This window comes from Sinohyriopsis cumingii, chromosome 13, assembly GCF_028554795.1.
Source record: "Sinohyriopsis cumingii isolate HCF-2022 chromosome 13, ASM2855479v2, whole genome shotgun sequence".
NCBI lineage: Eukaryota > Metazoa > Mollusca > Bivalvia > Unionida > Unionidae > Sinohyriopsis > Sinohyriopsis cumingii.
The window spans coordinates 45,510,642-45,537,264 of NC_142973.1; the positions used below are offsets into that span (position 1 = coordinate 45,510,642).

Below are 26,623 nucleotides of genomic sequence, written 5' to 3' on the forward strand. Positions count from 1 at the left end.
AGGCAGCCGATGCCACTCTCAGTTCAAATTAAACGTACCTTCAAATCTACTACACTCTTTCCGTGAACTGTATTTGCCAGCTCTTTATATTAACGTTTTAATTTAGAATTATGTAGTGAACATACTAAAAAATAGTATGCTTGATTGAAACACTGTTGGAATCGCTCTTTCGCACGTAATTTTGCAGTCAGCCATCTTTGATCGTTTAAAGTGTGATAATCAAACACATTAGACAGTTCACAATAATATACAATATTTCTAACGCATTGCAACAACGCAGACTGGTAGGAACTAAATTACGTTTTAAAATATTTCCAGGATAGCGTTACGTTATATCAGTCAACGGTTTACTGCCATAATCCATGATCCATTGCTTGAATATCACATGGAAGTGCAATCACATAATTTGGCATGCTCTTTTAAAAGTTCGAATGGACTGAACAGATCCTTACAATGCTATACTGAACAATACACATTTATAAGCATATCCATAGCAACAATACAATTCTATACTGAACAATACACATTTATAAGCATATCCATAGCAACAATTCAATTCTATACTGAACAATACACATTTATAAGCATATCCATAGCAACAATACAATTCTATACTGAACAATACACATTTATAAGCATATCCATAGCAACAATAGAATTCTATACTGAACAATACACATTTAGAAGCATATCCATAGCAACAATACAATTCTATACTGAACAATACACATTTATAAGCATATCCATCGCAAAAATTAATTGCAGCTGCATATTAATATGTGATCAAGTTATTAATAGAAAACATTCCTAATGAAGAAGACATTTGCCATATACAATTAGCAATTAAAATTAAAAGTACCCCAGTAGATAAAACCATGTACAATATTAACGTACAGAAACGAAAATCATCAAACATAAAAAGAATATTTCTAGCATGCAGGGGCGGATTAAGGCTCACTGGTGCCCTAAGCACTGACAGATCTTGGTGCCCCCCTCCTTTCCACGTACACCTGGGAAGATAACCCTAGGGTGCACCATGATTAAGAAACAGAACATTATGATCAATTTGCACTAGTTTTATCAATTTTTTTTTACAAATCTTCACTCGTTTTGTTTTTTCTTTTCACCCTTTTCTGAACTTTGTGGTGCCCCCTTTGGCCCTTGTGCCCTAAGCACGTGCTTAGTCTGCTTAATGGTTAATACGCCACTGCTAGCATGCCTTCAGAAAGTCGTAATACCTGAACTTATTTATATGCAATTCTGTGCATTGCAGTATAAGCATCTATCATCTAAGGCTGTTGGAAGAGATTATACATATGTCACGACCAGTCGCTGATGATTCTATATGCTATGATTAAAATGACAACGCGAGGAATACGCTCATATCGCGCGGAAATGGTCAAAGCATGACGCTCAAGTGCACATCACAAGCAAATTTTTCTCTGTTTTCTAATTTTTATACTTTAAGAACAGTATAGACCACTATTGTCTACCTAGTATTTAAAAGTAAATCTATTTCGGAGAAATACATTGTGGGTTTTCCAATTACGTCAACACTCTGTGACTCAGGTATTGAAGTATGTAGCACGCATCCAATATTTCATCTTAATCAACACTCATTGCTTTCATGGCTTTTTTATTGGTATATTTCATTTACTATACTTGGAATGCGTCGAGTAATATATTTTTGTGTTTTGTTTTTGTTTAAACGCCGTTTATATATTCATAAACCAGAGGTTTGTTCATGGAATCATTTATATTCTATTAAGTATTATGTATATACTTAAGTAGATAGGTAGGTAGCTATGTAGATATGCGTACATGTATTTTACGTACGAATAACACACGTAGGTATGTATGCATGCATAGGGTTTAACAGCACGTTAGCACAATCACGGATATTTAGTGCAGAACAAAAGCTAAATAAGGGTAAATACGAAAACCATTCCATAATATCAGGCAGACAAACCTTTTCTATCAAAAGTAAATATGCTTCATAAGACAAAATGCAAAAGGTAAAGATGTTCCAAAATATCCCGAAAGACAAAACGAAAAGAAAATCAAAAAGAGTGAAATTGTTAAATACTAGGTCAAACTGTTCTGTATAGACAACACTATTTTGAAATCTTCCAATCATTTTGTGTGCCATATCGCGAAGCCGGACATAACGATTTCGTGAAAGATGAGGATACCTAGATCATTATCCGTCATCTACCTCCTGTGGCTATAAGCACGCAAAAATCTCAGAGGAGTTTCACAGGCCTACAAGGTTAGCACGGGCAACATGGCTTAGCACAGGATCCAATCATGGGTCCGGTCCGGGCGACAACAAGACTCAAAGCCTTGCAAAATTATGCGTATCCGTCTTCTTTCCAGCAACTACCCTACCATGATGTTTTGTATTCGTGACCCGAGTAACCGTCAGTATGTTATGCTCCATTTCAGTAACCTGCTGAGTAAATTGCTTAATTACTTACTAAGGAACTTTGCGAAAGTTCTAGCTAAGGAACCCGCGGAACATGCTGAGGTACATGCTCTGGAACTTGTGGTCTCTGTTGAAGTTGTTGATGAAACGAAGGTCACCCCGATGTCTGCTAACGCCAGAAAGTGACGTTGTGATTCTGCGAAACAACCCACACGCTAACCTCATCGTGGCGGTTCGTATTGACGAGTTTGGTCATGGTTCTCTCCTTTAAATGGACGTCGCCGAGGAAGGCTCAGCCGTGAATGAAAACGGTCTCGGTTTCCTCAAACCACAGGTCCGTCTCGCCTGGATTGACCGAAAACACGACCGGGTCCTCTTTTCTCCGGGCGGCGCCCACGCACAGTTCGTAGGACCTGTTGTCCCGCATAGTCGGGCCGATTATCACAACGTTGTCGTAGCGACCGTTAAACGGTCTCCAGCAGCTCTCACTCATAATTACTCTTGCCCACCGCAAGACGGCGGACACGAACTGGCCATTATTGATGTTCATATGAGCGCATGAAGACATATATTTCATTTTCTATGCGTCTGCTCAGGGCCGGCGCCAGACTATATGGGGCCCTAGGCAAGGTTAGATTCTGGCGCCCCCTCCACCCCCCCCTTTCCCCCCAGGAAAATATAAATTTCAAAATTTATAAACAATAAAGTTTGAGATTTTTTTTTCAACATTTGAAAGTTTCGTATACGCGCGATTTTCACTCACTCATTTTGCTTGTTCCGGTCAGCCTGGTGTTTCGGTCAGACTGAATCTACCCGATTATTTGTCCCTGTATGAAATAAACCAGGATAAAAAAACGACCCTCAATAAAACTGAAATTTATTTATTTATTTTTCAAAACTGTTGTTGATTTGGAGAAATGCGCCCCCTGAAATCAGCGCCCTAGGCGGCTGCCTAGTTTGCCTATATGGTAGCGCCGGCCCTGCGTCTGCTCTACCCATCGAGCGAGTGAACCTCATGTCAAGGTCTAAGACGAATCTAAAGAGTAGGACGATGAATTTCCGGCTCATGGCGGACATTTTCGGGTTGATCATCCAAAAGGTGTCGCTTTTGATGGCCACGACATGGCGGTGTCGCAACACGCAGTTATACAAGAAAGACGCCTGATCAATAAACTGACTTCTGATCGATCAGCAACTCAAAATCAAAAGGGATGCGAAACTGGTTGCTAAATAATGACATACACGCGCATTCTATGGCAGTTGTCATTCTGTTTGCCTTGGCAGGTGACGTTGGCCCGCTCCTTGTCCATGAGCGACAAGTCACTATAATCACTCCGAGTACGCAATTTCTATCTATCCGACTAGCTCCCTTCCAATATGTTTTTTTAACGATAGGACGTTTAGCCTCCGCCCAACAGTGTTATCGTGAACCTCAGCCTGGTTCTACCAAGGACGATGACTTTGTCCGCACCCGAGGTTCTGGAATCGTACGAGGAACGTCTGATCCTAGTCGATGGTGATTGGGTTGTTGGTGACCACCACCATTCTCTTGGTCCCTCTATACCCCCAGAGGTGGACGGAGGGCGCGGTGTGGACCGAGCATGTTGCCGTATTGAGTCATTATTATGTGCAGGATCATGTTAAGACGGGACGGGAAAGTAATAAAATACATATACACTGATATGATTGGCAAAATGGCGCATGTAAGTTTAATACATCAATCCTCGTCTCCCGTGCCCTTCGACGAAGGTCAAAATAAATATAAAGGTTTCGACGGCAGCCCATGATTTCGTTTAGATAATTCATTCCGAAGGGTTCACCACCGACCCGTACGTTGCCATAGTATGTGGTAAGCAAAAGGGCTAACGTGCTTGATACCAATCCCAGATCAATGGTTGGGGTTTTCCTGTACTCGTAATCGCTGGATTAAGTGCTTCAAACCATGCGCGGGGCGCAGACTTTTGCTAAGGCCAATATACCATCTCTTGCGGACGATGAGGACGCACTAAAGGCGATTACTGCACTCCTGAAGAACAAGGATGAACCGGAGAAACATTAGGCCCAATTTGAAGCTAGATCAATGAAAACGCTGCGCAGGCCAAACTAGATTCCCGGTTATAAAGCCAGTTGACCACAATTCAAGAGTCCTTCGAACGTATGAGTAATAGAAACATACCGTTGGCCAAATGGCTGTTGACTCTTGCGCTTACAGCTAGTGACTATTGTCTAATTGGTCACCGCTCTAGTTATCTCCATGACAGTACTCACTGTCACGCTAGGCGGCTCCGTCACTACAGAGCACCCACCACTACCATTACGGCTCCAGACTCTAAATGTGCGCCTGAATGGGTGATAAAGCAACTGATGAGGCTGCCAGGAATGCAGAAGGGGCTTGCCGTCAGTTCGGTGGCAGTGCTCCGATACTTTTATGTTTCTGTTTCTTACGGATACACACCAAATCATTTAACAAAGCAAAATGATCAACAGGGAGCTATAAAGGACATTCTCGTCAGAAACTCAGACTGAAACCGTAAGTCTCATGTTTCTATCATCAAATGTACCTTCATATAAATATTACCATGCAATCGATGCTCCTTGCATGTTATTGTAATGTAACATTGTTTACTGGATTTGACAATGTCCAGAATTCAAACATTATAACTAGTTTCTGAACTTCAAAATAAGTGACAGTTTTGGTAAAGAACTTTAAAAACTTTTTTATTATCATTATTATCTTTCTCAGAGTAAGAATCAGTAAGTTGAGTCAAGGTCATACCTGGACTACGTGTCATTAAGCATGTGTCAATTGGTAAACAAACTTCTATTTTTTCCAGAAGGATAAACTTTTGACCCCCATCCAGGAACCTGTTTGGCGTCTTAATTAGGTGTATAACTGATGATCTGATAAAAGTTCTATCAGACGTGCTTTAACATCTGACACGTTACGTTGTATTATCTTGTGACCAGTTTGGGCTGAAATTTTTTTTCTTCTTCAAATTATTGAATTCAAGTGATTATTTACTCTGGAAATACAAAAGTGCTCTATATAATTCTTGGACAAAGGCATTAATTGGAAATTATACGGAATTCAAAACTGGAATACCATTTTCTGTGATTTAACAAGACACCGTTGACACATCAGTACAACGCTGACTATTACAGCCTTGATCGCCTTCCATCTTGAATTTCACCGGGATTCGAACTGAGATAGGCTTAGAACTTTTCATTGATAAGACTTGTGTTTCTTAATTCTTGAATTATTTTTGGATTGAATTCGTAAAACTGTAAGTTCTAGTTTCTAATTTTTCATGTTGTATTCTGGGGAAATAAATTGGACAAGGATCGTTGTTTTTACTCTCTTCTGTTACTTATTTTAAGATCACAGACTCGTATATATATATATATATATATATATATATATATATATATATATATATATATATATATATATATATACCTATTTTACTTTAAGTTGGGATTCACTTTAATAGTCCGCTGAGGCTCAGTTCTACAAATGAGATAAAACAGGAGAGAGACAGATGAGGTGGATGAATGTCATAGACATTTATGCTCTTATACTACTTAATAGACGCATATAATGCGAAAACTGCGAGTTTACACTCAATTTCGTGAAAATACCAACACCGCAACCAATAATAACAAAATACAAACAAAGAGACAGAGAAGTAAAACAAGCTTTTTGGTTTGCATAATTACTTACTATTAGGAAATTTACTAAACGAAAACTTACAAAAGAATTGTTTTCAAATATTTGTTTCTTACACTAAAACTAAAAACAACAAATGTGACTTAAATGAGTATACATTGTGAATATACATGGGAACTAGAACAGCTGTCACAATTTTATTCCATCCGACTGGGCAGTTTTAAAAATATGACAGATTAATTTCAAACATTCGTGTCGATAGTCTGGGTTAGAAAAGAATTCCTCTGCACACAGGAACGTAGTCGATCGCAGAGAATTAATTAAGAACTTATCTCTTAGAAGGTGCTCAAAGCAAAAGTTTGGTAAATTACAAATTTTCTATATATTTTATATTTAATAAAATTGGTTTCTCAAAATAAATCATTTTTCTCTAAAAGGATATAATGAAACCGTTTTTTTTGTAAACCGACGCGAACGCAAGGACATATGTTGCAATCATCCAGTGAAGCTGTCATTGTTCACTCAAAGCATGACGTCATCTTGTCAACACAGTGGTATATTGCGGCGCCTCATCTCATCAGCCAGTCATACCATTCGCTGATACTAGTCCTTTATTAACAAACAACAAGAGGTTGGAAAAGAGCAAAGGCTGTGATCTAGATGTATTACGTACTTCTGACAGAGTGACGGGTGTACTGCGGAGCTGTTTGCATATGCAAAATACACAGTGAAGGGAATTTTTTCAGGAAAAATTATTTATGGGACGTGTGAGTTGCAACAGTTTCTCGTCGCTGTCTTATTACAATTATAGGTTACTTAATTTGTACTGGAAAATGTGAACGAGTTTTTCTGACAAAATACTGCACGACGATAAATCTACAGAAACCTTTTTATTATATGTTCATTTTTGTTTAAGTACCTGAGGTATGTGTATACGGCCAAGGCGACTATACTTTCCTGAGACATAAAACACCCAATACCGACTGGGATTGCTTGAAATGTGACGATATTTATAAATATGTCAAAAATATCACTGCTTACAAAGTTGTGAAACCTGGCCAATGTGTTCGAAACAGACTTGTTGATATTAAACCAGCAGAAGCTCCATTCTTATGTCACGTGCTTAGGTTCGAATAAACAGTAACACAAGAAAGAGTGAAAACGACAAGCTTTGAAACAATACAATAATTTATTTCTCTGGAAAAATTCTGTAAAAATGAAAAGTATGAACTTACGGTTTTATAGAATCAAATCCAAAATAATCCAAGAATAATCCAAGAATAGAATTTTTGAAGTCCTAATAACAAAATGTTTTACTGATTTCAAGTTCGAATCCCGATGAAGAATCCAAGATGGAAGACGATGACGTATGGTGAAAGCTGTAGTGTTGAATTCTACAGTTCCTTATAGAACCAAGGATTATCACTCCGTATTATCTCTCCTTCCCACTAATGACAGCCAACCATTCAACTGTAGGGACCTTTATGGACCCACAGATTGAGGCCAAACTATCAGGGTTCCTTGAATCCATAAAAGCCTGGGGGAGGTGGCACCATCCCCTTCCCCAGGAACAACTAGCAGACTGCGGTGCAGTCAGAAAAAAAGTAGCACATGCACAATTGTGCGCACGCCACTATAATTAAACTCAACAACAACAAATCACTCCGTTTTTTATAGCTGAATAAATTTGTATAAAATAACTATCATTGTTCATCAATTTCACATGAGCACACGTATTTTCCAGAAAAACAACAGAATTAATCCTTTTGAATCCAAGTAGTTTGAAATAATTCCAAACAGCACAACATACAACTTCTAGTGTAAGAAAACCCCCAGCTGCAACTGAGAATAATTTTCCAAAAAGAGGTTATACGGTCTTCAAAAACGTAAACAAGAGGTCACGTGATCATCTTTTCGAAGGTTATAGAAACTACGTACTTGTTAAAGGTCACGTACACCCAGTATAACCCTGACGAAAACCAATCATTTAATTCTAAGAAATAAAAAATTAAAACATTGTTTACATCTTAAGCACGAAGTCCCATCATGACCTCGACAACAACCAATCATTTTAAAGTAAAAATTGAACTTGTTTACAATGGTTGCTACAAATTTTGAAACAATGTCAGGATTTAGATCAACACCTGGTGTTTATAAAGTAACAGTCAAGGTCAAATTATTTTCTGAGGAAGTATCATCTTTAGTGAATAAATTAACGTTACAATATTATGTAAAGAAAAATATTTTTTTTTTTTAAATGACAAACAATTAAATTGAAATAAATATATATTTAATCAGATATAATTAATCAAATATACATAATACCATGGGTTACAACGGTAATAAAACGGTCAATACGCAAACGTAAGAGAGTGGATCCCAAAGATAAGCAATCCGACCTATCTACATACTAACAAAATTAGAAAATCATCCAAAGACTGATGGCCAGTCAAAGACTGATGGCCAGTCCTGAAGGTTTTTATCAGCCATCGCCGTACACATTCTATTGCATGCTTAATATATAACAGTTCGATAATTATCAACGAAGTTGACAAAGGTGAATCATTTTAACGATATTTTTATAGATCAAACTTTGCTCGATGAAACAAATGTTAACCTTCTAGATATATCGCTACATGCGGACGTGGAACTAACGCATGACGAAGCAGAACATGTTCCCAAAAGCCTTCTTGTTCGTAAGGCTTCTGGTCCTGATGGTCGAAATAACTTTATTTTACGCGAGCTGTGCGAAGAAATCTCACATCCGTTTTGTTTACTTTTAACAAGTCTTTATATAATCAACTTTTCCAGGTTAAAAAGGGCTACCCTTCCATCATATCTAACTGAATATTAATATCAATTTTAATAACTATTGGCAAACGTTTTGAAAGGCTGCTTTTAAACATATATTCAATTACTTCCGTGAAAATAACATTCAGACACCTTTCCAGACTGGTTTTATTCTGGTTAGGTTTTCAGTTATCAATTACCATACACGTATGATAACGCTTTGCAAAGCAATAGATTCCCGTCTCTAAATTAGACTTTTGTTTCTCGTTTTGTTGTGTTTTATAAAGCTTTTGACCGAGTGTGGCACAAAGGGACTTGTTCGCAAATTGAAAGCCTTATGAAATGGTTCTCTGGCTATCTCAAAAGCTGAAGACAAGGATGGCTCCTTCCGAGCTTTCAAAGTGGAAGTGCATTAGACCTTGTGTGCTATAAGGATCCGTTTTAGATACTTACTTTTATTCATAAATGATATTGTATATGATAAAAACTCAAATATAAGGTTATTTGTAGATAGTCCAACCGTAACCTCCTAACCTTACGCCTGACTTGGACAAAAAAGTTCTCAGTAGTATAATAATTGGCTTGTATCTTTCAATCCTTTTTTAAAACTGAATCTCTGACATTTCTTTTAAGAAACATTAAGAAACCTTTCCATCTAACATTATATATGCTCAACTAAAGAATTTAAGAAAACGTTCACAAACTTTTTCGAGTTTTTTTCACAAGTAAATAGACTATATCAAGGAAAAGGCACGGTCAAGAAATAATGTAATGCGTAAGCTCAGCTGGACAGGGAATCTTTAGAATATTCACGCTTTTTATACAAACCATTCTGAAATATGGTAATGTGGTTTGGCACTCGAGAGAAAAAAAAACTAGAAAAATAAAGCCAGAATAGTGACTGGTGCAACACAATTGGTATCTATTGAAACATTACGCCGAGATAAACCATGAAAAAGTCTTGAATCCAGACGTCAAAACCCCCAACTTACGCTTGTTTCAAATGACAGCTGGTTCAAGCCCTACCCATCTCTCATAACTGACTCCACCAGCTGCTAGTGATATATTTGTTTGAAAAATATATTAATTGCAATGATTCTGTGTAACATTTTAAATTGCAACAATGTAATATTTGAACGTTCTGATGTTTAATATAGCAAAAAGAAAACCTCATGCATGTGTTGGTCTTCTAACTTGCCACACTAAATTTCCGTTTCCTTGAAGAAGTTGTTATTTCATTGTTTGCAATCTCTTTTTCATATATACGTATATACGTAATCCTTTTTATATCTTATGATGGTATGCATAGCAGTATTTATGAGATGTTGCTGTAGATTAGAGTCATAATGGATACTGAATTTATTTTATTACAGCTGTTAACATGCTTTGAAAATATATCAAGTTAATGTTAACAGAAAACCGATATTTAAATCGTCAAAACTTATCCAGGAATTATCCTTGCTTGTAAAATCATATACAAATCTAATGCCATTGTTGAAGCAATGTTTTGCAATACACGCTTTTCCCATCTGTTATAATACAGGGATTAAACCACATTTGTGTTTCTAAAAATTATTCTCTTGTGACTACTTTGAATGCTATAGTTGGTGCTAAATATGTTTCAAAAACCTCTTTTCAAAAATTAGTCAGATCCTCAGATCCTTGTTTCTCCGAGTTAATACAATCTGTTCCAAACTAAAAGATAATTGGTACTGAAAACTGTAACAGGCGTTTCCGTTTCGACTCACTAATATATTATTCATATTTAACCCCACCCTCATGATAATCATTCACGGCAATATTTCTTTCGATTATGTCCTTTAACTCATGCTATACATTCTTGTAAAAGTGTGTATCTAGTTCATTCAGAACTTGCTTAGAGTGAATTGGCAATGACAATAAAAGCTGATTTAAAGATAGTTACACATTTTACCAACAGTATCTTTTGAAATGGAGTTAAATAGTTGTTGTTCCACTGAGTCAGTGGGTTCATAATTTCCCTGATTTTAGATGGAAAAGTAAAAGTTGCAATTGCTCGCAAGCTTGTTGACAACTTTACACATGAGACAACTAAATTTATTTGAAGCCCAATTATGTTTATATTCTTTATAATAATTCTTGCTTCTACATGTTCTACATCCAGTCCAGCTTATCTTTCTTTTTCTTTTCTTTTAATTATAAGTTGTGAATCAGATATTACAGATTTATCGGAACCATCAGAGAATAAATGATGTATCGTCAGCAATCTGACAAGGAACATCGGCTAAATGACATATCTTTATTCTCCTAATGTTTCGTATCATATGGTGTAAAATCTCTGCACACTAGGTAGAAATATACGAGGATAGATCCCCCTGTCTGCGCTCTCGTTCGATACCAAATCAACCAGAAACGTTACCATTACTAATTACATGAAATGATGTTTCGACAAAAAAGCTTCATCCAATTTATTATTGGTTTTGCATAATTAGACAAAAGACATGAAACTGAGCCAAATGATTTCTTTCAAATCAACCAAAACAGGCAGTCCAGGAATAGAGTGCTTTTTGGTTTAAAACATTAAATCAAATAAGTTGCTTATGTTCTCTCCAGTGAATATTCCTGTAAGAAACCATATTTTACTCTTATGTACAATTGCTGGGAGCACAGTTTTATTCTAATTTGCACTACATACAAAAGTAATCTTTTATGATACAGTTACGAATGAAAGCGGTCTCCAGTTTGAAATATATTGCTAAGGTTTATCTCCTTCAGATATTCATATAATAACTCCATCTTTCTGTGTGGAAGTTAATTCCCAAAGTTCATACGCAAAGTTAATAGCCCTCACTAGAAACTGACAATATCCCCCACCCCCAAATGTTTTGAAACGTTATACCGTAAATGCTTCAGTTACTTGACTTGTTTCATTTTGTAGACTGTCTGAAGCTTCATGATATGATATATAATCAGTTAAGGAATACTGCTGTTAAACAACCAGTCTAGGAATGTCTGGATAATTAAGTATCATTTCAAGATTGACACGATAACAACTATTTTCATTTAATTGAATATGATATAAGTTTACCTCATCAAAATTTCCTTCTTACCGTCTGTTAAAAACCATTTTCCTTTAACAATAGGTCGCATCGTGTTACTTATGTAATTATAATTTCGTAATAATAAAAACATTCTTCATTCCATATAATTCTAGCTCTAACCCTCACGCCGTCTGTCATTTTCTTTTTAATATCTTCTAACTCTTTCTGTTTTCTTACAATTTTGTTAATTCATTTGTTATCGTTTTCACTTTTAAATTACATATATCTAAAGTGAATTGATTTTTTATGTCGATCTTTATTTTCTTCTTTAGAGATGCATATGAAGTTGTTCCACTAATTTAAAACTGCCCATTTTACTCCTCAAACATATTCCGTGTCTTTCAAAAATAAATTATTACTACATTTCCAGAATGTTTTTCTTTTCCTTTCAGTTTGGAGAACCATTATCAGTTTAACAAGAGAAAGGTTAGTCCTATGTCCTGGTTCAATATTTACATTTCAATACATTTTTCAAAGCAAGAAAAAAAATCAGAAGTCCAGTCTTACTTTTTCAACATATAGATTCGAATCTTTGTATTATGTTCCCTCCATAAATCTAATGAATTATATCTGACACATATATCTAAGACAACGTTTCTTGCTCTTGGATTATTTATATTATTATAATTAATAGTACGTTCGAAGCAGAACAGAGATCAATTGATCTGGAGGTGAGGTGAAAAAGTTATTAGTACAAATTATCTAAAATTGTTTGATCACCAGCGTACAATGCCTCTAACTGAAAGGTGAGACAGGTAGTTGTTGGAGTCTGTTAGGACCTCATACTAAAAATCTTCAGAGTTCTAGAGGAAACTTTGCTTATAATGCCCAAATACGATTCATGTTTGTAAGATGAAGGTGCATGGATGCACGGGCATGCAAATGTATACCGATAATGTTGGATTAAGGTTACGTTGGGTCTAAGGTTGATAGCTTTGTTCAGCTGTTACTTCAACATGGAACGGAAGGCCGAAATGAGGGCCTTTAAAATAGGAGGGTCTTTGACTATATCCCTGTTAGCCTTATGGATACTTTGTGTTTGTGAGCATTTCTGGGAAACAGCGTTTAATAAATGCCATTCCACTTTATGAATACTTACATCAGATAAGTTCACTCTTAAGATTAGACAATATAGTAATGTGTTCTTAGCACGCATTTACATGTGTTATGTATCAGTGTGAATGACATTTAATAAAATGCCTTAACCGCCTCAGTAGTAATCTACAATGACCAACATATTCATCTTTTGTTGGGTTAACATTTCAAAAATAAGCTGAAGTTTTAAATCATATTTCGCGCCTTTAGATCAAAGTGGAGTCCTTGAGAGAAGGTAAGGAATAAGAAGAGTCAGAGGCTGGCATCAGAGGCCCAGGATGTCTCTGTTTTCTTTGCAAACATCTTTAGTGCAGCTTATGAAACGATAGTCTAAAAATAAAGCGAAATCACAGCAAATTAATTAATGTCGATAATGTGTGCTTCAATTGTGCATCTCATCAAGGTTACATTCAAGCCAAATATAGTATTAAGTATTATGATAAAAATACCACAAACGAAAAATTACAAAAAAGTGTTTATCGCAATAAATACTACATTAACATTGTTATACAATTCTGAAACAAACAATAAATATCAACATGACCATAAAACTAAACACAATTGTTAAACATTTACTGTAATTTTCGCGAAAGAAAAACTGTAATTGCAATTATCCAACCCAAACATATCATGATATAATATTATACGTTAGACTCCATACAAAATGCTAGTTGTTTTTTACAAGCGTCAGATAGCAAGGATATCATGCAAATATCCGATGATCATTGCTCACGTGATCTAAGCAAACACTTGTTTTCTGATATTCATATGCAAATAAACAACTGAGTTTTTATGTTTCAGATAAAACAAGTACGTAAATACCACAGCAATATGGTTGTGCTTCACAGTTTCGCACTTTTCGTTGGGTTTGTTTTTAAAAGGAAAAAACTCTCAGGTTTTCCTCACTGCTTATCCTGGTTGTTTAAACCAGGCCTTGTATATCTTGGATATTGTTAAATTTATTTTTAAAAGTTCCTTTATTTTGATGTATGATTGATGGGTGTAATTTAGGATATAGAGTATATAACTTGGCCCTGCTTCACATGTGCACCTCTCATAAGACTGCTAGTTCGGGCTGGTCATTTTCACTTAAAGGACTTCTTTAAAGGTATAGCTAAAAAAAACGAGCTGATAACTTCTTTTTATGTATATATATATATATATATATATATATATATATATATATATATATATATATATATATATATATATATATATATATATAATGACTCAGTCATTGCAGTATCAAAATGTTGCAGTGTCCAATCTAGCAAAATTCACTTTTCCTTTTTTAATAACTGCTTAAGTTCATGTTATTTGAATCAGTTCAGACTCACTTTTCGAGCACATGGAAACAGCTATTTGATAAACCGTCTGCTTTAGTGCATTGTGTCTATACAAACATACAGAAAGAAAGCTAGTACATGAAAGTTGCATAAATGTATAACAACGTTATCTCTCTTGCATTTTGCCGACTCAAAACCGGTCCCTATCTCACAAGTACACAATTTTAGAGCGGTACTTATAGGCGTGGCTTTTATGTGCTTATTTATGTTTGAGATATTTGACAAAGGTATCTGCTACCCCCTTGGACGTCAATCCCTGGGAGAGTCATCCACAGATTAATGCACTTAATGGCCCCGCACAGAATTCATTCCGTTTTCTTACTGCCAGTTGGGTGAGTTGTTACCTCCATTGATTTCAATGACATGTTTGAATTCAACCACTATCTGAGTTCATAGGGACGAAATTCTAGGAATTATGGAGGTAATTCAAGCTATAAAATAACAGTTACCCTCTAGAGGTTAATTAGCATGAGTAACTGTTTTTGTGTATGTAATCATTTTCGATTTGTGACCGACGTCACAATCAGCTTTCATACTAGAAAACTGAACTAACAAGAGCCAACGAGTGCATCAGTCTGGATGTGGGATCGACCACACTGCAGATTGTATTCCTTAGATCTTGTTAGAGTTTCCAACGCCTTACCTATCATGGATAACAAAGGACTCCATAACCAGGGTTATTGTGTTTTAGCAACATGTCTGTTCGAATCATTCGTCAGTCTCAGCGGGGAAAACGCTCTAACTTGAAACCTTATTTTCTCCACGCCTTATAGAAGACCTGATATTTGTATAGTGATTTTTCAAGGACAGATAGCCAAGCACCTATTATTAGTGATGGACCATTTGACTTTACGGTACACAGAAAATGTTTCAAAGTTTACTGTTCTTTATTTCCTAGCATATAGCCTATGTTATACAATGTTTAAATATTATATTAGTGGCAGATCGCCATCTGCAGGAAACGTGTTTGCCTCTAACAATCCGTAGCTTAAAGGTCTACTATAATACAATGCACACTGTGTGTCAGAATGTTCAGTTTTCGCTAAATAACTCCTGAAATATTTTCATACTTCCGGTGATAATAGAATTTCCGGAAGTGACGTACTGTAGGGAAGTCTTTCAAGTTTAGCGTATGTGGTGATGATGGCTGAATCTAGTGATGATTCTAGCGAATTTATGGAAAATTTGTCATGCTTATTTTCGTCGTGTGAGGGAGCTAAACTCCAGAAGATGGCCAACGTAATGAATCTTAAGAAGATTCTGCTCGCTGGGGTTAGGCCGCACCAATTTCATCTCGAACGAGACGAGATTGAGTACGAGGAAGAAGACCCTAGAGAGAACGTAGGGCATAAGGAGGCTCAGCAGCGTTTGGGCTATTCATTCTGGTAATTACTATTATCACTATGGTAATTATTATTATTATTCTTTCGTTAATGTTATTTCAATTTCATAATGAAAAGAGAAGGGAACGAATTTGGGCGAAACTTGGATGTCTTCAGAGCAAATTTTCTTGTGGGCTTGGTTCATCAGTAACTAGTGGTGTTAAAAGTAATCCACTTAAGACCCAGATTGTGAGAGGTGTAGAAATAAATACTTTATTAACTTTATGACAAAAGTTATTTTCTAAACCGTGATGAAGTGTACAAATAGTAAAATTGAAGAATTTTAATAAAAAGTAATCATAGACCTGGTGTATCCAAATGTTTAGCAAGCATATATTTTCTCTGTGGGCCTATGTGTATAATACTAGTGGCAGAGGAAGTATGCATATTTATGGGGAAACAAATCTTGAGAATAATACATTGCTGATTAAATGTTCGTTAACTGGTACAAAAGGTAGAACAAAGTCTAATCATGCATCACATATACATATATTTCATACATTGACATGCAAAAACTTCTCATACATTTTACCCACAATGCTATCTAACACAATAATGAATGATGGAATATATTTACCGTGTATATTGGTGTACCTGTGGAACTTGCAGCAGTAAACAAACAGTAGATAAGTGTAGATGCTGTAGAGAGATCAACATGATTTTGGATTAGACTGAGGAGGTCAAGGTGGATTGTATAATTGATAATCCAGGATTTAAGACAGTTTGCTTGGACGAACATGTTATATAAGCATCATACTGTGCCTACAGACAGGAATATGGAAATTGCAAGGAAATTCTGTCCGAGAACATGAACACTTTCAGGCAAAATATTCTTACAATAGTTACGGTGCCACTATCAGGGCCAATTTTGAGACATGTGATTACTTTATACACATGTGAAAATTATGCTTAAAATTCTTTTTCCTAAAATTCCTCCTTTATTGACAAAATGTACCACTTTACTTGAGTGTGGAATTTTTATCCAAACCTTTCATTTTGTTAATATATCCTGTTAAACCATCTGCCCATTATCTTGGAAATTCTCATAAAAAATCTGTAACTTTAATCCTATATAATTTCATTTCTTGAACAGATTCCATACTATTACATTAAAAACATATTGCTGTCTGTTCATGTTTGCTTTCGATTCATTTACCTTCCTAATACTGGCTGTATTAAAATCTAATTTTATGTCTAAGGCCTTGACTCTGAAAACATGAAATAAGTAACAGAAAACCGGGTCACATGAAATAATATAACTTTATTCAAGTTTAATTTTAAGGTGGTGGGGGTTTGACTGTATTCCTAGTGATATGTTCATTATCCAACTTTAATCTAACTTCAAACATACAACGTTTATATTACTATATGTGCAGGGGGCCTCGAGTGGCCAAGTGGTCTAAAGCGCTCTCCGTCACGGATCACTGCCATTTCACCTCTGTCTGCGTGGGTTCGAGTCTCGGGCTCTGCCAATGTGGATATGTGAGAAAGCTTGCCGATAGCTTCTCGTGGGTCGGTGGTTCTTTCCGGGGTTTACCTGGTTTCTTCCTCCACCATTAATACTGGCCGCCATGTATAGCCCATCTTGTGCTGAAAAATGGCGTTAAACCCTATAACAACAACAACAACAACAACTATATGTGCTTGTATACGAGTTTTATCAGATGGTATCATTCAGTATAGTATGTATTGCAATATCTACATACCCTTGGCAACAAGCCACACATCAAAATAGTGACTGGTGGTCATATTCCCTCTGGTACCTCCACACCGTGATTCTGCAGTTTTTGTTATGGCTCTAGAAAGTCCCTCTTTCTCCATGTGGTAACTACTCTTCACGTCATTGCTCTGAAGAAAAGAGAAAGCCTGTGTCGAGCAAAATTAACATTACCTCTATTTCTTTGAAATATGATGTCACCTGTACGTGTACATAGTTTACATGTGTTTACCAACATTTTAAAAATGGACTTTTGCAAAAGTAACAGTTAAAAAGTGGGCTCATTTTCTTGCATGAGTGTCATGTATGAATGCTGACATGTACATGAAAGTTTGCAATACATTTGCTCCTTCTCTTTACTTGCTGGATATTTACTTGACAACATGTGTAGTAGGTGAAATTTAGACATGCGTATACTGATCATCATGGTTTTCACACAGATGAGGATTTCTCATGAATATGTGTATCAATTAATGTGTAGCATTGCTAAATAATAACAAGTTAACAAGTGCTTGGTCTACTGAGTCAAACACTGACATAATCATACTGAGCTTAGTTAATACAATGCTATATGTCTCGTTGGCTTGTTTGTTTTTTTCTTAAGTATCTTATCAGTCTGACATTGCACAGCAATACTGCATGATGGTGTATCTAGTCCCTGTAATAAGAGTATGAAAAATGCGTTTGGCAAATTCTAGTGCATGCCTTTGCAGTAGATATGGTGGTCACATATGGTTTTTGTGCATGTCTGAACAATAGTTGACAAATGCACCAAACCTTTTTGCTTACTTTTACAACTATGATTGATCATAAAGTTTGACATATTACCAACACAATGTAGTTTTTCCGCGATAAAAAAGTTGCATAACTTAATTATTGACTCATATGCTGATATAAGTTGTGAGGCCTTAGGAATTCATATGAACTATGAAGCTATACAAACCATGTAAGCATGGGGAAGTAATGGAAGGTTCACTTTGACATCAAAATGCACCACAGGTTACGTCACACCTTCTGCTGTCTTCGATTATATCTAGTGTATTATCTTCAGGGTTTGATGGCTCTTATATATATATATATATATATATATATATATATATATATATATATATATATATATATATATATATAGAGAGAGAGAGAGAGAGAGAGAGAGAGAGAGAGAGAGAGAGAGAGAGAGAGAGAGAATTATAAATTTACACCTGACATAACAGAAAGTGATATCCCGGGATTCAATAGAAGAATTAATATTTTAATAGAAATAATATCATCGTACTGGTTAGAGAAGTTTTAATTCGTACTCTACGGAGATTCGAACCCAGGTCAGCGGGTAAACGGCACCCATCTGCTTGCCTGCACACACGAGCCCATATTCCTTCACGACTAAGCACACATCACCAATAAATGATGTTGTTCAGTCGGTGTTATATGCACTCGTGAGTAGCAGACACACTCACATGTCCAATTCTTTGATTTCATGTTTCATGCAATATTTCACTTTCGTCCTTTTTTTGGTTTTTGGCAGGACTTACTAATGTATGATTTGCAAATTATTATCAGTCAAACTAGCGATTTCCGCTCTATGTGGGAAAATGTTCTTTTGTTAAATTCTATTAAATGCGTTAATAATTTGATTAATTGCTTTATGTTAATGATACTCTTAAAGACAGTCACGTCACTCGTATGACTTTTTAACTTGATTGGCTAATCGGGTAATAAAGGACTAACGTGTTAAAATCAGTGCTAAATATTGTCCTGTTTGGAAACAAGCGTGATACATAAGTAGTGAATGGGGGCGCTTTACGGACAATGGGAATTAGCATTAAAAACACCCCTGGGTCACTTTACGGACAAGGGAAATTTAACATGGAGAAAAATCGTGGGTCACTTTACGGACAAGGGAATTTAACATGGCAATAAATCGTGGGTCACTTTACGGACAAGGGGAATTGAACATGGCAATAAATCGTGGGTCACTTTACGGACAAGGGGAATTTAACATGGGATTTTTTTTAAAAAATTTAAAAAAAAAGGGGTAGGCAATTCAAAGACTATCTCTTTTCGAGAAATATGGCTGGCCCTGAAAAGGGCCTTTGGGTTTTCTTCTTCTAATTTCTTCTTTTCCTCCACCAACTTCTTATTTTAGCTCCAACACTCTTTCTCTTCTTTTTTTTCTCCTTCTCTTCTTTCTTCTCTTCCTCCTCTTCTTCTTTCTTCCTCTTCTCATTTTCCTCTTCTTTTTCAATTTTTTCGTTCCATGTTCTTATTCTTATCTTTTCCTCTTCATCCTCCTTCTCCTCCTTGATCTCTTTCATGACACCACTAATCTTGTCCTTTGCTTTCCTTAAATTGTTAATTTCCATCTTCACACGATGGGGACTATAGGAATAATGGTCTTCAACCAGTCTTATTAGCATCTGTTCCATTATTCCTAAGTTGTCTAAAACGTCTTGCAAGGTTTGTAATTTGTCCATTTGGTTTGACGCCATCTTCTTCTTTGTATTCTTTGCAGAATGGTTTGAACAACTAATACTGTGGGTTCTTATACGAAAAGCGCGAACGTGAAGGAAAACATCCCCCTAAAACATAAAATGGATCTTACCTAGATGATGACCAACATCGCGCGGACGTGAAGGAAAACATCCCCCTACTTTCTCATTTTATATAATATAACCCTAACTATACTCTCCACATTTGCTAAGAAACCCATAATCTACTATTCACACAAACATACCTGAGCTCTTACAAACACACAAACACATACACTTCCACTATTAATAAAGAGTTAGTGTTTATTTTCACACTACTCTACCTACACACATTGGCAAATTAATAGTTATTTCTTTTCTAGAGTATTGGTTAGCCCTGAAAAGGGCTGTTTTTGTTTGGAACTTCATGGACACCTGGTTAATGGTGGCACCTTCCAGGCCTGGCGCCACATACACATCTTATCCCCCAGTTACTTTTTACCTTTTGGGGGGAGAGAGCAGAGGCAGGATATGTCGCTTCAGAATCCCAATTTTCACTCTCTGGGATTCTGAAATTTTTTCTTCTCTCCTTTTCCTCCTCCTCTTCTTTATATCTTCTTTCCTCCTCTTCTTTTTTTCTTCTTTCCTCCTCTCTTATCCTTCCCTCCTCGACAATGGCTTCAGCGGCCAGTTCATTTAATATGCGCCTGGCATATTCCAGATGCACATGAAGTTCCAACAGTTTCTCCAGTCTCGTGTTCATTTCTGGTGTTGATCAATCAACAAGGGTAGCTGGACTGCCGAACGAGTTTCATTTTATACTGAAAGCGCGGACGTGAAGGAAAACATCCCCTAAAAACATAAAATTCATCTTACCTAGATCATGACCAAGAAACAACAACAACGCGCGGACCTAAAAGAAACACTCACTCACGTTTTTATGCTACCCATCACTTCAATAGACTATCCACATACGCAAGGAAATCCAATCTAACCCCAAATATACACCTCAAACAGCCAAAAAACTAACATCATTTTAATCTACTATACACATCAATCTATTTTTTCACTTACAAACACAATTACACAAACACACAAACTCATACCCTCACATTCTTTAAGAAAGAGTTAGTGTTTATTTTCACACTACTCTACCTACACACATTGGCAAATTAATAGTTATTTCTTTTCTAGAGTATTGGGTAGCCCTGAAAAGGGCTGTTTTTTGTTTTGCTATGGCATTCTTTTTTAGTTTCTAAGAATGCGATGTCCTCTGAGGATAGACTTTCTGGCAATAGGTCTGCTTCTTCGGAAAGAGAAGAAGAATTCTTTGGTGTCGATACGACAATCGACAAAGCCTCTGTCAGCTTCAGGTTGTTGCTGCTGCTGTTGTTGTTGCTGCTGTTGCTGCTGTCTCTGAAGTCTGTACTTCTCTGTCCATTCTTCTTTCTCCTTGTTCATTTCTTCTCTGAAGAGCTCTTCTATCAGGTCTTCAGTGATTTTTAACATTCTCACATTCTCTATTTCTTCTGGCTTCGGTATCAGACTGTGTCTGACCCTATGCAAATTCACGTAGGCTTCGTTGAGCTTAGCTAGTTTGGAGCACATCTTCTTAGGAGGATGAGTCGACAATGGATGGCTAGACTGGGAACAACCCGGTTCTTAAAGTTAAAGCGCGGACGTGAAGGAAAACATCCCCCACACGGTTTTCGAGCCGCAACGTTCATGAGTGGGATAGTAAGAAATGAAAGAGCATCAATCCAATATTCTTATAGCTAAACAAACCACAAAGGCATTTTTTTCAAAACACAACATTTTTATTCAAAAATCACTTAACACTAAACAACAACAACTCTAACATTTTTTAACATTAATCCAACACTATAACATCTAACAATTTTTTTCAAATCACAAACATTTTTTTCTTCAAATACGATCTACTTTAAACAAGGCTGACAACGTTGTGAATGAAATTGTGATTTCCACTGTTGGAAATCATTAGGCCATTGATGGACACTACGTTTCCTAGCTTGAGACAAAAGATAAGCATAATGGTCACAAAACCATCGATCTACTTTCACATCGTTTCTAGCAGAAGAACGAGGATCAAAATGAGTCACTAAATGTTCTAAGGAATAGCCCAGGCTGCGATGATGCAGAAAATACACACAGTACTGTCCACACACCAAGGAATCTGTGCCTTGTAATTTCACGTTATTGAATCGGGTGGTTTGAGCATTTCTTCTCATAAAGTCGATGATATCGTCTTCCAAAGGGGGCAATCCGTACGAATCGAAATATTCCACACATCCTTCTTGAGGAAAGTAGACGGCTACCCAGTGGGTTCCTGGGAGATGACTTTCGTCCGTGTTGATCACGTAAGCTTGATGGTCTTTAGGTTTGCGATGAGGGAGTTCATCTTTAGCACAGACGACAGGATTCCAAGAAGCCGTATACGAACTATGGTTCAAAAGGTAATAAAGTTCCCAGGTATCCATTGATTTGTGTTTTTTTTCTTCTTCACAGGTAATAATAAGTCGTCAATTCGATCCTGACTTTTTGCTTGAAAATGTCTGACGAATAAACGGTTATTCGTTCTGTTTCCTCACTCTGATTCAGGAGAGCTTCGATACGATGGATCTCTTGAGTGGTTAATGCTGGACAAGAATGTTCACGCAAGTCTTTATACCACTGGTGCAACACGTCTTTGTTTGAGATGAGACTCCAAGCTTCGTCCAGATACTCGTCCAATTTTTCTTCTTGACTCAACATCAGGCATTTATCGTGTTGAATTTGACTGGGATGATCGTTTTGACATCCATAACAATTTTTCTTGATCAATTCCGTCATTTTGTCGACCAAGTGTTTGGCAAAACAGGAGACTAAATGGGCTTCTTGTTCTGGCCATCTCGACTTCATCATGACAATTTCTTCGTCTTTGTCTTGGGATTCTCCTTCCACGGTCTCCTCACATTTCATGTCCAAAGTTTCTTCACTAGGTAAAGAGGGATAACAGTCTTCCATGGCTTCTAGTAATCTAGAATGACTTCTCTCAAACTGTTGATTTCTATCGTATTGTCAAATTCTGCATACAGGATCACGTTCAACGTTGGATCAGCAGGGTCTCGATTTGCAAACTGAATTTCCACACGAATCTGGCCAGATTTTATAGGGTGGAAATGTCCCTCGTCGCTGCCTTGGTCTGGAGTGAAATCGAAAGCCCACAAAGCGTAGCCTCCTGCATAATCTTCGTACGTAATACCGTGACTGGTATTGGTTCCTAACTGTCCGGTGGCTTCGTACAGGGACAAGTACGATCTCAAGTAATTGTTCTGGGCAAAGTTAGGCTCAAAGGGTCGTGTACACAAGGTCTTGCCGTCACGACTGACTTCGATTTTGGACACGCTAGAGTGTCGAAACTCAAAAGGATTTTCGTTGTGAAGTCCATTGAAAGCTGAATTCCTGACGATACCAACGATCAAACGCTTGGGTAACTGTCCTTGGAACAGATGATCTTCGATCATGGATCGCTGTCCAACAGGAATGGTGAACGTTTTCACTTCCACACGTCGTATGGGATACTTGGCGGTCGTTCTGCTCAACGTCTGACTGATGTCGTTTCCCACTTTAGGTAACACTTCCACACGGCGTACGTAAAGTCTGGCTTCTTGGATAACAGTTTTGTATTCGTTGGCATGAGCCATCAAATGGAAAGCGGCAGTGCTACGATTCAGTCTCAGGCGAATATCAACTCCGTTCAGTAAATACTTTTCTTGTAACCACATGTCCAAATGCAAACGATCCATCAGTTCTAAACTACGTCCTTGCAAAATTTTAGTTCTACGTGTGTTAAACCCCACATTGTGAGGATTGTCATCTTCTGTCAGGGCTGTGTCGCTAAACGTGCCTGCACCTGCCGTGTCAGGTTTCCATACCACGCAAGCATCCAGATGAGTATTCTTGGCTTCTTTTCCGTACGTCAAGAGATTTTCCAAGTAGGCACGATATGGGTAAGTATCCATGCTGCTGCTGACCAGTTTGTTATTCAAGTACAAGTCCACTTCGCTGAACAAGGAATGCATGAAATTGTTGACGGGCGCTACCCTATCATTGGCTCCAGGATTGGTGTTGTCAGTTTTGATCACTTTGACTTTCAAATACAGGTAACTGCTATTCAGATCGATGTAATCTTCGGGTTGTCCTTTGATTTCGAACTCGATGGGAGCGGAATCCGTCAAAGAGGAGACGGGATGAAATTCCACCCACTGGGATTCTTGCATCGTCATCATGGTGGGGGGCATGGCAAACATATCCAGTTCCGTCTTGGAACAAGCACATGACTCTCGGTGCATCATTTTTTCTGTGTCTCAATAATCGAAAACGTCTAAGTCTCGAACGGTTCTTCTTTTCTTGGCTTTTCTAGCTTGAAGTCTGGTGAAAGGGTGTTTTCTTCGTCGTCTCTTTCTGCCTTGTCCTTGCTGAATGCCTGACTCGGTAACGTGCAGGGCATTTATAGGTGTGTCTCGTCGGCCCAAAATGTCTTTACCCGTTTGCAGCAGGACATTTTTGCCTGCCCTCATGAAGGCTTCTTTAGGGTTTTGTTTGTCGATGATGACATTTTGGAGAAATTCTTTGCCTTGCGTCAGTGCCGCATCTTTCAAGGCGTGCAATCCGCGTGTCACCATCGGTTTCAACACCGGGGCCACCGAACGAAAGGCCGATTTTAACATGTCTCCTAAACCGTGTCCTCGCTGTCGTGCAACCCCTTGGTACACTGGATACATGACTTACTTACGAATCGTGAGAGAACCGTTTTCGAAAATGGAGTTTCACCGTGACTTTTCCTTTGGTAAATGGAATATTTTGTCCCAGATCTCCTTTTATAGTAATGTTGACCGTGTCCAAATACGACTTGCTGACGGGCAAATAGTGAGGATGGACAAATTCGCGGTGGACGTGGTAAGTGTTTCCACCTTCCTCGTCAGCGTTCGCGGCAGAATCCACTTTGAAAGGAATGACACGCAGTAACGGTACGGTGGTGTGTCCCACCACGTTATACTCCACCACATCGGAGTACACGAACATCAAATTCAGTCCTTGGTTCAGTTCTACTGGGGTACGAAATAACTTGCTAAAAGACTCGTTGTCGTAAACAATGGGTAATTCGTTGTTCTTGAGTATGCTCATTCTCAGATTCATGTCTCCGCCCAACATGTCAAACAATTCAGGACAAAATAAAATGGACATGATTTTACTCCGCTCAAATTTCATCGAGAAGCGACGAGCTACTTTGTGGTACTCCATGGTGACACTTTTGTTGACATGCTCCAAAGCTTTCCCAAACACGCCATTAAACTTGGCAGCTATGATGTTGACCAAATGTTGACCACTGAAATAATAACCTGGAGGAATGAAAAAGTGGTAGGTCCACTTTTGAGTTTTCTCATTATAGGTTTTATTGTCATATATGACTTTCTTATTCAACTCCTGTTGCAATGACTCGTCATGAACTTCCACATGAAAAAAATTTTGATTGGGAAGGACATTGAGGACTTGGGTCGGGTGAATGATTTCCACTAAAGCCACTTCCCAATGGGCTTCGTGATCTAAGGGGATGGCCTGAGGTAATTTGGCCGTGTAACAGCACAACGTGTTGTGGGGAAACACCTCCATGGAACTGTCACTGGGTAAGGTTAAGTAAAATTGGTTTTGGTGACTCATAATTCCAGAGTTCTGTGGCTGTCCGAGGGGTTAGTGGATGTCAGAGGCGTGTCTCCGTCCAAAATGGGGTTCTGGTTGTGGTTGTGGTTGGAGTGGTGACTGGCACTGGCACTGGACACAACGTTCCCGTTCGAGGAGAATTTCAGGGAGGGATTGGGAAGCAGGTAACCGATGCAACTGCTCAATAAAATGGTCCACAATTGTTTGTCTCCTTGTTGCAAACTCAAATTGGCGATGGCTGCCCCGATGACACAATACACCACGAAGATTTGGCAGAAAAAGACGATTTGCGTTTTAGGCACACGTTCTCCACACCACACCCACAAGGGTTGTTTTTGTAAATCTTGCACAGAAGAACTAGGGGAAGAAGGACTGGTCGACGTAGCTGCGTCTGCTGTGTGAAAGGGCATGATGGTCACTTCTTCTTTTTATAGTCGATGACTTGCGAAGCGTCGATCCAAGAATCGAAACTGGGTGGATATCCTTTCCAACGTACTTTGACTTCTTTGACACGTCGTTTGCCCACTTTACGGGTTCTGCGTTCGAGAATGCTTTCGATGTCGTACACGTCGTCTTCTTTTTTGGTGACACGTTGTAACTCGGGCAAATAAAACGTTCCTTTGAGTACTTCTCCGTTCATGTCTTCCAATTATAGACGGCAGGATGACGGCCATGCACTCGTCCAGTGACGCGAAACAATTCGGTCGTCCAGTTAGGTAAGTAACCTTTGTCGAAAGTGCGTTTGGTTTTGCCAATGCGCACCCAATCTCCTACGGTCAACTCTCCACTTTTCTTGGGGACAGCCCTCGACGGGGACGTACCAAACAGACGCTCAAACACCAGCACTTCGTTCTCGGGAGTCACTTCTTGCGGGGCACGTCCGATGCTTCGATGGTAAGATTGGTTGTACGCTTGCACCAGGTGCGGTAAGA

The 26,623-nt window shown here is 37.8% G+C and overlaps 1 long non-coding RNA gene across 2 annotated transcripts in view; it reads right to left on the reverse strand.

Annotated features, from left to right (window-relative positions):
• The window catches only part of LOC149785338 (uncharacterized), an 88,600-nt gene that overhangs the window by 9,030 nt on the left and 52,947 nt on the right, over positions 1–26,623 (reverse strand). The window contains exons 2-4 of one of the 2 annotated variants that reach the window (XR_016413500.1): positions 17,492–17,633; positions 16,363–16,424; positions 12,825–13,387 (exon numbers count right to left, since the gene is read on the reverse strand). This is a non-coding gene — a long non-coding RNA (uncharacterized LOC149785338). Of the gene's footprint in view, positions 1–12,824; positions 13,388–16,362; positions 16,425–17,491; positions 17,634–26,623 lie in introns of those variants that run through there. The other variant, XR_016413501.1, reaches the window with a different exon arrangement.